Here is an 11,996-nt window from a genome sequence, read left to right on the forward strand (position 1 = left end):
GAGGAATGTCCGGGAAGGAACTGAAAATTCATCCAGAGTTTGCCAGGCACCACAGGCAGGTGGGACTCGGGTCCCCTGTGCCTCTCACTCACAGGGCTGGTCTGGACTTTCTTTTTATCAATTCTCTGCAATCTTCTCCTCCAACTGACCAACAACCAGAAAGTAGGATCTGATCTTACGTAAGTTCAAGAATCACAGAGCACCGCCTCCACAGTGGGCCCGGCAGCACGTGCCAGATCCTCCGACCGTCACCTGTGGGACCGCCATGAGAGCTCTCCAGACTCAAGGCCCGAGGCCGTAGGCCGGGGGGACACAGCTTCCCTCACTCTCCCCAGCAAAGGGGGACCACCTCTCGGCAAAGGCATCTCAACCTCTCCTGCCAGAGGGACAGCACGTTGGACACATGGGGAAACAGAGCAGAAGATGGGGGTTAGGCAGCCCAGAAGAGCTCGTCTGCACTTTTGAGGCAATGTGAGGACTTTGACGTAATAACAGGGACAAAGTGAAGATGAACCATTCCCTGCTCTGTCCCATACTCCGTGACACGCCTTTTCCTGTGTAAGTAGTTCATTCGGAAGTCCCTGGCGGTGTTTCTAATGTCCTAACCTGGCATGGTGGCTGTCGGGCATGAATAGAGGGCCTGAGCCGTGCAGGTGCTGGGCCTAGGAGTCAGGAGACACCGGCTGCACCCTCAGCTCAACCAGAGCCTCGTTCTGGATCTCAGGATTCAGCATCTTATCTATAAGCAAAGGGATGAGACTGTCCCAGGAAAGGCTGTCCAACAATAATAAAATGAGATCCATGTAAAAAGTTTCCCATTTGCCACATTTAAAAAGTAAACAAAGAAATAAACAAACAAACAAAAAACAAATACTAGAAACTGATTTTAAGAACAGATCTTACTTATTCTACTGTATGTAAAATACTATCATTTTGACATGTAATCAATATAGAAAGTAACAAGGTAGATTACATTCCTTTTACTAGATAAGTCTCAGCGTCTGATGTGCATTTGTCCTACAGCACATGTCAGCTCAGACCAGCCTCCTCCCCAGCACTCCTAGCATCAGTGGCTGTGGCTACTCTATTGGACAGCAACTCCAGGGGTCCCACCAGGGGTCCTGGCTGAAAAGCGGAAGAAAGTGTCCACAATAACCATAAAAGGATCTCTCTGAAACAAAGGCGGATTCACTTTTAAATGTCTGTAAACCAGCGGGCTGCACCTCCCTCCACCCTTGGCTACAAGACAGCCCTCTTCCTTGCTGATCCCTTCCTGGATGTAGGGAAGCAATCCGGCACACAGCCAGGGTGGCCGGGCCTCCAGGTAGACTTACCTGCTGTCTGTGTCCAGTCCCATGAAGTCCTCCTTCTCAAACAAGGTGCAGAGGAGGGGGATCTTGTCCCCAGACTTGTTGGGGGCCCTATCCAGCCACTTGTACTTGAGCATGATGAAGAGTGACTCAGTGAAGTCCTCGATCCTCTTCTTCACCAGTCTGCAGTCCTCGTAGATTGAAGGCCACGTCGGTGCGTGTCTGCTCGGCTACCTCCCCATGCAGCACAAAGACAAATAGCTGAGAGTCATTAACGAGGTGCCATACAGCTCCTCTGCACGTGGAGCTTCTCAAAGGCCTTAGCCGAGAGGCAGTCGGTAATGGTGACAAGGCCCACTACATTGCTGTGGGTCTGGAAGATTCTCCACCCATTCTCAGGCGCATAGTGGTGCCTGTAGTGGATACAGAGTGCCCAATGGGAGCCGCACGGGCTGATTTGGCTCACCAAAGAGATTCGCTTATAGATGCAAAAGAAATTCTCCTCTGAGATGATCCCCATGGCTTGGATCACCACGGGGAGAATCTGGTCGTTCTCAGCGCACTGCACGTAGAGAGGGATGCTCATGTTGCAGCCCCTGCTGAGAGAGGAGAGGAGATCGAGATACATACTCTGCTGTGGGCTGTGGGCTGCGGGCCCCTCTGGATTGTGGTGACCTGGTGTGTACCAGCCAGAAGGCAAGGGAAGCCCAAGCAAAGCCGGGGGTACAGTTTATCCTCAGTGTCTGCACATGGCTACCGTAGGTAGGATCACATTACCCAGCTTTTGGTCCAGGCTTCCTGCCCATGCAGAGCAGGGTCATTTCTTGTTTTCTGTTCCAAGCACCTAGCCAGACCCTGATGGAAAGTCAGTGCTCAAAACTGCTAAATAAAGAAATGAACAAAGGAACTGCTTTCCAAACCCCTTTAAGCAGAATATAAAGAAAAGAACCACAGTGGGATCAAAACATCTGGATTTCAACTCCAATTTATTTGAACTCCTAAGCTGCAGAATAATGGATAAGATAACTTGCTTTGGGGAGGAGGGTACACTTCAGTGGTAGAGCACGTGCTTAGCAAGTACGAGGTCCTGTGTTTAATACCCAGTACCTCATTTTAAAAAGTGAAACAAATAAACAAACCTAATTACTCTCCTCAAAAAAATATTTTTTAACTCAAAATTCAAAAAAAAAAAACCGCCTTGCAATTGACACAACATTGTAAACTTGACTATACTTCAATTAAAAAAAAATCCTTGCCTAACAAGAATATATCTGGATTATGGAAGTTTGCAAATGTAAAATGCCTAGGTTACAACCTGCATAAAAAGTGGGGACTGTACAAATTTACTATCCCTCCTTTATGAGCTATATTTCCTTTGGGGGTGGGTTATAACCTCTCAGAGCTAATTTTCTCAGATTAAAAAACAGAAAATATTACCTGATTCTCAGTACTGCTGAAGAATCTGATAACCCTATTAAAGCATCTGACACACAGAGGTTACTCAATAAATGTTTGTTGAATGAATGAATAAACACGCAAGTGAATGCTGCCCCTGCCACAGACCATCACAATGGTACTGCCTGGAAATCCCAAGCCCATGTTCCACCCGACTCTACATTAACCATGTGGGTGAGCTGTGCAGGTCTGTGTGCTTCTCTAAGCCCCAGTTTAGTCATGAATACAAATGAGGGCAATAACACAAACCTCAAAGGGTTAGTGAGTCAGTAATGAATTGTCCCCGAATTTTGCAAGATTGAACCATTAAGGAAAATTGGGCAAAGGGTCCATAGGCCCTCTCCAAATTATCTCTTATGACTACATGGGAATCTACATTACATCACAAAATTAAAAGTCTAATTTTTTAAAGAAGCTATTGAGGTTAAATGAGCTCACTGTCTCAAATAAGGAACACACAGCACAAATAGGACAATCCCTAGGCCATGAGATACACTCAGTTAAATTACCCACTGAACCCACTGGTCCCTCCAACTTCAGAACACGAGGATGGGTCCTCATGGCCAGAGGCCACTGCACCTGAAGCTAACAAAGCTAATGGTCCCCACTTCCAAGAGCCCCTGTCACCACCCTAGGTCTAAGTTTGTGTTTGTAATTTTTTTCTTTTTATTAAATAGAAACCCCCAATTGCATAGCCTTCAGGTCACCAAAACCTGACCACAGAGATCAAGATGGCAGCCCTTGGTGAAACAATAAAATGAAAAGCCATTTCCACAAGAACTCTGTGTAAATCTACTAGGGAACTTCATCCTGGACTGAGGGGAAGAGGACTGGGGAGGAGGGGGCAATCTGGGGCACAGAGAACTGTGGGCCACCTGTCCCACGATGGACTTTAGTTTCAACACTCACCCTCTAGGAACTTCAAAATACACATAGACAGAGTGCTATGGACAAGATTTTTTTTTTAAAGAAATCACTGACTCCCTAGCAGGTCTTGTTTCTACCAAGACACAAATGGATTATGTGTATAATGTTTCACAAAAACCCTAAAATACTATCACCCCAACTTGACACATGAAGAAACTGAGGGAGAGAGGTTTATCACATTGTGCAAGATTAGAGAGAGGCCACATTAGACAACGTATTTAAACCCAATCCCCTGCTCCATTGCTCACACTAGAAAGTGTGATACACTGCACCTTTCCTGCCCTTTCCCTGCAATAAATCTCTGAAGAGTCTTTTCTGTGCCACCTGGAATCACAATCACATCAGTTTTCCACAAAGAGCTATGTCACTCCTTGGAGGACGTATCAAAATCTAAAGGGTTGGAATGGGAGGAGAGATTTGCATTTTCTGTTTCTCAAAGGAAACATGACTTTAAAAGAAACTGAAAAGGACTTATCTAGTCTAAACCCTCATTGTGCAGAGAAGGAAGTGGAGGCTCAGAAGAGATTAGGAAAGGTCCTTATTAATAAATATTGCCTGAGCGCAGCACCAAGCCAGCCCTGGGCACTGCTGTGGGAGGATCTGGGAGGCCCAGGAGAATGAGTGTTCGAAAAAGGAAAGAGAAGAAGCATACAAGGCGCTGTCTCTACATCACCATAACATGGAGTTCCAGCAAATTATCCAGTATGGGTGCAGCCAACATTAAGATTGGCTAGAGAGGTTATAGAAACCTGGAAGTCTCAAGCATAGTGGAAATTCCAACATTTACTATGTTTTTTTCCCAGTTCAAGCATCAACTCAGTGGGTACTCTGTACCAGGGACTACATGAGGCCTGGAGTTCTCCCAAATACAGATCTCTATTACCACGTGTGCAAACCACATAAAGGCCACCAGAAGAAAAGCGCCCACAGATAAGATGGATTTACTGAAACTGAAAGCAGCCAAGCAGCATATATTAACTAGGAAAAATGGTGCTGCTAGAAATGGACTCATGGGCATAGAAACAAACTGTGGTTAGCAGGCAGGAAAAGGGGGATTAACAGATACACATTAATTAATATAAAATAAATGACAAGGACCTGCTATATAGCACAGGGAACTATACTCAAGTTCTTGTAATGATTTGTACTAAAAACAATCTAAAAGGTATATATATATGCGTATTTTAATAACTGAATCTCTGCTGTCACCTGAATCTAACATTGTAAGTTAACTAAACTTCAATAAAAAAATAATTAGAAAAATAAAAGCAAGTCATTAAAAAAAATAAAAGAACACTGTAATACCTGTAGCTGTAGGTGGTGGAGAATTCTGGCTGCAAGCAGCAAGTCCACTGGATCACTCCAGCACTGACTATCACCCTTTCTGACCATTAGAGAGTCACTTGGCTTCACTGAGGTTACATTTCTCTTCTGTGAAAGGCTACAATTGCAACTAACAATGTATAGACTTTCATCATTCACAAGCCCAAAAATTAGTGAGGACTTCCCATGGGCCAGGCTCTGGACAGATGAAAAGATAGGGTTTCAGATATATTCATGTAGAAGAAGTTTTTGCCATAAAGACATTAATTCTTACTGTTTTGATAGACAGATTCAATGCAATTCTGATTAGAATGCCTATCAGATGTTTCATGGAATGTAACAAGTTAATTTATGGTCAGGAAAAGCCAAGAAACTTCTTTAGAACCACCACTGGGGAAGAGTGGATAGGTCATTGATTTCCACTGTTCTTTCTGAAGTGATGAAAACGTTCTGGAATAATAATGCTTGCACCACTGTGAATATGCTAAAAGCTGCTGAATTGTACCATTTAAATGGATGGACTTCATGGTGTGTGAACAATATCACAATAAAGCTGTTATATGAAAAAATGTTTCTTGACAATTATTTTCACCTCTATACAACTAGTCTGCCACACAATTTAAGAAAAACAAAAAACCAAAACAAACCAAACTGTGCCAGGAGCTATTTAGGACTGCAAAGTCCCTCGGTCTCCAACGCCTCTGGTGGTGCTGTTCCTGTTAACACACACTAGCTGGGCTGGGCTAGTTAGGGACTGTAACTATCTTTCTAAAATCGAGGTTCACACGTTTCACCCTGGGAGAGGGAAGCCTGGAGGATGTCACAGCCTCATGCTTTCAGATCATTTTTAACTGAACCAAGCTCTGCTTTCAACACTGTAATCCCTCTCACTATAAAAACACGTGACATCATCAAGCACCGCCATCATAACACCTGAAAGTGTTCAAGGAATTTACCTGCAGCAGAAACACTGAGGGGGGAGACGGAAGTGCCCTCAACACTGACCTCCATTTTGACGACTTCACCAGGAGAAGCTGGTATTTACAGCCTGAGGCTCTCAGCCCGGGGAGCAGCGCCCATGCCACTGAGCTGGCCCTGAGGGAGCGGGAAAGGGAGAGGAGGGCAGCCCCAGGGTCGCGGGGCAGGGAAAGCGGGGTGGGGGACGCGGGCTGCAGCCCCGTTCGGAGGCCAGACCCAGCCCCAACCGCCCGCCCCCGTCCGGGTACGCAGATCCCGCCCGCCCGGGACACAGCCCGCCCAGGGGCGGGGACGGGCCGGCTGCCATGGAGAGGAAGCCCGGGAGGAGAGGACTCGCGGGCGGGAGAGGGGAAGGGGACGCCAGCCGCGGACTGAGGGGAGCCTGGCTGGGGCGAGAGGCGGCAGGTGCACACCTGGCCCTGGACAGCTGTGGCCGGGGCGCCGGGGCAGGTGGCGCGGGCAGAGGGGCCTGGCCCGAGCAATTCAGCTGAACACACGCTGACTCGCGCCCTCGCGGGTTGTGACACACGGACCGCCCTCCCGCAGCCGCCTTGAACTTTCCCGTGAACCCCCTACCTTGCACTTCCACAGCCGGAGGCCCCGGCCCCGGGCAGGAGCCAAAGGCCTACCGGGCAACAGAGCTGAGAAGCCTTTGGGGCCGATCCCCGGCTCGGAGCTGGAGCTTCCAAACCTCGGTCCAGCTGGCACCGACTGCACATGCGCAGGAGGGCCAGCGATCCTCTGGTTTCTGAGAGAGAAGGTGGGGAAGCAAGGGAGGGAGAAGATGGGAGGAGGAGGGGAGAAGGGGAAAAGTGGAGGGAGACCGATGGACAGGAGGTGCAGAGAGAAGGGAGGGATTTAGAGAGGGGAGGGGAGTAGCAGAGATGGAGAGAAAAACTTTACTTCTGGGGGGCACCCCGACACAAGCGGCAGTCCTGCCTCTGTACCCTTCTCTAACACTTCAAGACCCGCACCTCAAAATTTCCCTCCCTTGTCCACCCCTCCAGCCGAGGCCTCTGCAGAATCCCTACGGGTATCACACCCGTTGCCCCCACGCAGAGCTGGGTTTTCTGTTGTTCTGGGAACCAAGCACCCGCGGGTGTTGCCGCTCAGAACTACCTTGGGAAGAGTATATATTCCCCTTTTACACGCTGAGAAACAGGCAGGCACGATCTCTGCCTTAGCTCCACTGTCCCAGGTGTTGGGCTGCCTGGGAGCGGGAGGTACAAGATCAGAGCCCCAGACAGAGCAGACTGCCTGAGTGTTGGTGCATAGTCCCCTTCCCTCCTGAGTAACCACACACCACCCTAGTGGAACCATCAAGGGCTCACAGTAGGTCCCTGGGTGTGGGAGAGCTGTCCTCAGTTCCAGTGCCCAGCTTGCTAGGTAGATAGGAGTGTTACCGAGTCCAAATTCATTCTCCTCAGTGCAGGACAGGCCAATAATTTGGGAGACCAGGTGTTGGGGCATGGAATAGCCAGTTTCTCTAGACCTTCATAGCAAAATAATGTCCTGGAAAACCATCTCCCCAAGTCAGAATTCAGGCTCCTTTCCTACATGCTTGGTTGTAGCAAACTTCTTGGTGTAGGAATTCTTTGTTGTTAGAATCCTTTGTCTTGCAGCTATCTGCCTGGGTCAAATCTCTGTAAACCACCAGCAAAACTAACGTTATTTTCTATTCTGCAAATTGTTATCTTTATATGAATGGAAAAGTGTTAAGTATCCTTAAAGGTCAGAGCTTTGAAAATAGGCTCTCCTGTATATTTCAGGCTCTAGGCAACATTGTTTCACAAGCAAGATGAAGCCTAGGAGACAGAGCACAGGGTTAAAGTCAAAGGAAAAGATCTAGTACAGAGTCAGATTTGTTCTTTTCTATTACCCGGGCAGAAGGCACTTGAGGATTTAAACCCGTTTAAGTTAAAAATAAGTAAAAGTTTAAAGGAATTTACATACATAGGTGGGAACGTGCTTAGCATACCTGGAAAAGCACACAAAGGATAATAAACAGTGACATCTCCAGGGAGGGCTGAAAGAACAGAGGATGAGGGAAAACTTCTTTCACTTGTGTATTTTTGTGCTCTGTTTGAATTTTTTTAACCATATGCATGGATTTCTTTTTCAGTTAAAAAACAATTGTAATGGAACAAAGGAGTAATTAGCACAGCAAATACAGCAGCCATGGAATCACTGAGCCATCAGTTTTAATTTAAGCCAGGAAACATTTATTGACTCTCCTATGTGCCCAGTGCTCTTTTAAGAGTTCTTTTATTATTTTTATTATTATTATTATTTTTATTTTTATTTTATAAAATAATAACATGCTATCCCTCACCCCTGCCCAGGGTTGGCGGAAAATCAACTGAGTTTTCTTGAGTTGTTTTCCAAGGAGTAGAGATGATTTATAAACAGAACACATCTTCCAGGCAAAACAGTCGGAGTGGTTTTCCAGCAGGCCAGACAGCTATGAAGGGTTTACAATAGAGGCGCCCAGAGGCTGAGAGAGAAAGCCTCCAGGACCCTACAAAAAGCTGCCCAAAGTGCCTTCTCCGTGGCACTACAGAAATAGGAAAGAACAAATATGACTCCATATTAGATCTGTTCTTTTGACTTTAACCCTGTGCCCTGTTTCCTAGGTTTAGTCTTGTTGGTTCTGCACCTTTTGTAAAAGTGTTGCCTAGAGCCTGAAATATACAGGAGAACCTATTCTCAAGGCTCTGACTTTAAAGGATATTAACACTTTTCCATTCATATAAAGATAACAAGTTACAGAATAGAAAATAACATGTGTTTGTTGGAGGTTTACACGGATCTGACCCAGGTGAAGAGCGGCAAGAACAAAAGATTCTAACAACAATGAATTCATAAACCAAGTTTGCAACAACCAAGCATTCCTGCTTCCCCTTTTTAATATAAAAAGAGCCTGAATTCTGACTTTGGGAGATGGTTTTCCAGGACATTAGACTTCCATCTTCTCAGCTGGCTTTCCAAATTAAAGTCGCTATTTCTTGCCCCAAAACCTGGTCTCCCGATTTATTGGCCTGTAATGCACGAGCAGAACAAGTCTGGACTTGAAAACACAAACATACATTGAAAGTACCCATTTGGTATATTAAATGACTTGCTTCCACTCTTCTTCCTGACATTTTCTTCTCTTGAAAACTCCTGCTATGTTTATGAAAACCCTGTTATGTGGACACATTTGCATCTCTAGCCACTACCCTTCCAGGTAAGAACTGATGCCAAGAAGTCAATGGAAGTTGCTAGAAGGTATTACCTGGCCAGAAAAGAGCAGAAGTGGTTACTGGTTGATGTTCAGGAGCAGGCTGGGACACCTGACAAGATGTCATATGTACGGATAGACAGCTGGGCACCAAAGGAGAAGCTTCTAAGCCTCCATGAGGGACTTGTTGGATAGGAAGGAAAAGTCCCAACCTATAGCTATGATCCCACCACGAGCTTCCTGGGCGAGGCTGGACAATTCATTTAAATTCTCTAGGCCCGTGCTGTCCAACATGGGAGCCACCAGCCACATTCAGGATTATGAAGTTACTCTGTAGCCAGACAGAATTATAAATACACATTTTATTGCAAAGGTTCAGCAAGTATAATATTTAAAAACATTATTGGTTATCTTGCCCTAACGAGTTATTTTTGTATGTCTAGCTTTCTGTGGTTTGCAATGCCTGCGACTAATGTTTCCCTTACAGTGAGTTATTTTGAAATTATAAGTTACTGGACACAGTACACTCATATCACACTTGAAAAAAATTGATCCACATAATCAAGGTGATCTGACTTAGTAGTTATGAGCAGGGGCTCTGGGGTCAGCCTGCCTGAGTATAAATTCTCACTCTGCCTCCAGGGGATTCTGTGTGAATCTTGGAAAAATTGTTGTTGTTGTTGCTGTTGTTGTTGTTGTTATTTGTGTCTCTTTTTCCTTCCCTTTTAAATAGCGAGGAATATGTAGACTATATCTCGTACAGTGTTGCCAGGATTAAATGAGTAAACGTCTGTGCTGCCCACTTCCCTGGGTTTCAGCATTCTCCAGGCAATCAGTGTCAAACTCAGAGGCATTCTCCACTGTCTTCGTCAGTCTGGGATGCTGTAACATATTACCATGGGTCGGGTGGCTTAAACAACCAGCATGTTCCTTAAGTTGTGGAGGCTGAGGTCAATGTATCTGGGAGATGATAGCCTTCATAGCTCGAAGATGGCTGTCTTCCCACTATCTTCATTGGCCAGAGAGAAGCAAGCAATCTGGGGCCCTTTATAAGGGCAATAATCCCATTCATGAGGGCTCTACTCTCATGACCTTATTTTATCCTAGTAATCACTTCCCAAAGGCCCCGCCTCCCAATACCATCACCATGGGAGATGGGGTTTTGACATATGAATTTTGAGGGGATGCATTCAGTCCACACATCGGCTAACTCTCCCCAACATGCAATCATCAAACCTGCAGCTAATTTCAAAGTAATGTTTATATCTCTCTGCCCATTTCCATTCCTGCATCCACTAACACTGAAGCACTGTTATATTTTATTCCTTATTTTTCTGGTAGAGATTTAATTGATTCCTCTACTCCAATGCTCTCCTCACACCAAACAGTCCTATTAACAGCCCTGTCAGGTAGGTCTTCCTTAAAACACCTTCCCACTGCACCTGGTTTTTTTTAGGTGTAAATGTCAGAATTCTCTCCACACCCCAGACTAGAACTTTAATCCCTTACACTACCGCTCACTATGTTATTTTTCTATTACCACTGTAACAAACTTCCATAAGCTTAACAGCTTAAACCAGCACAGATTTATCACCTTATGGCTGTGGAAGTCAGAGATCCAACACAGTTCTCATTGAGCTAAATTCAAGTTGCGAGCAGGGTTCCTTCCTTCTAGAGGATCTAGAAGTGAATGTTTCCTCATTTTTGTTTTTTATTTCCAGTTTCCAGAGGTCACCCACCTTCCTTAGCTTGTGTCCCACGACTTCCTCCATTTTCATGGCCAGCAGCCTTTCTGAACACTGCTCCATGGCTACACCACCCTCTGATTTTAAACTCAGCTGGGCTATGTCCTCCATTTTAAGGACCCCTGTGATTACATTGGGCCCACCTGGACAATCCAAGCTACTCACCCTATTGTCTCATCTCAGGATCCCCTTCTCCCCTCCCATTCAGGCATTATGTACGTGGCTGTGACACTCACCTTGTGTGACATTTCCTCTCATGAGCAAATTAAGGTTCAAGGCACTTATGAATGACTTTTTGTTTTTCTTCCTTAGTCTATCTACCTTCAGTATGTGTGGTGAGATTATATGAATCCTTTTTATTTGTGGCCCTCCGCTAATCTTTAATAATGTATCATGGGTTTAAAAGGCTAATAGACAATTTAGAAGACAGAAATCCTCTAAGATTTTTCTCCTAATATATCTGTCATCCCTTTTGCCATGTACAGTAACATGTCACAGTTGGCTAACCTGTGGCGGGGGAGGAACATGATTCTGCAACCACACCCCCCTAATTCACACCAATTTGATGATCGGCTAACCAAGGATCTATGCTCCCCGCTTCGCTCACTTCCTCCTCCTTTCCATTGACTATCCTGTTCCCACTGCTTCCTTCATTCACCACATCAGGATTTCATGACCACATTCTTCTCTAAGTAAAATGGATATCTTGCATCTAATGTCTGATAACTGTTCTTATTGTATATGCACACACTGACCTACACATAACCCCACCCATCTCTTTATTTTCCTAGAATCTTCCAGAGGAATCAGTTCCATGATAATGATGATAATGATACTGACAGTGATGACAGGGGCCTCTCAAAGATTCTGATAAAGAGGGAATCAATAAAGGGAGGGAATCATTGCAAAATTGCCCCAGGAACAGGCTTAAACGTAAATAACTGTTAAAGTGTTTAATGAAATTGACTAATATTTAACTATTTTTAAAAGTTTGTAACACTGAATTTAAAATTTTAATGGGAATTTTCATTCACCCCT

At 45.3% G+C, this 11,996-nt stretch overlaps 1 pseudogene; it reads right to left on the reverse strand.

Annotated features, from left to right (window-relative positions):
- The window catches only part of LOC135318892 (trafficking protein particle complex subunit 9-like), a 62,497-nt pseudogene extending 55,777 nt beyond the window's left edge, over positions 1-6,720 (reverse strand).
- Positions 6,721-11,996: the final 5,276 nt, after the last annotated feature.

Source organism: Camelus dromedarius, chromosome 22 (genome assembly GCF_036321535.1).
Source record: "Camelus dromedarius isolate mCamDro1 chromosome 22, mCamDro1.pat, whole genome shotgun sequence".
NCBI classification, from domain to species: Eukaryota; Metazoa; Chordata; class Mammalia; order Artiodactyla; family Camelidae; genus Camelus; species Camelus dromedarius.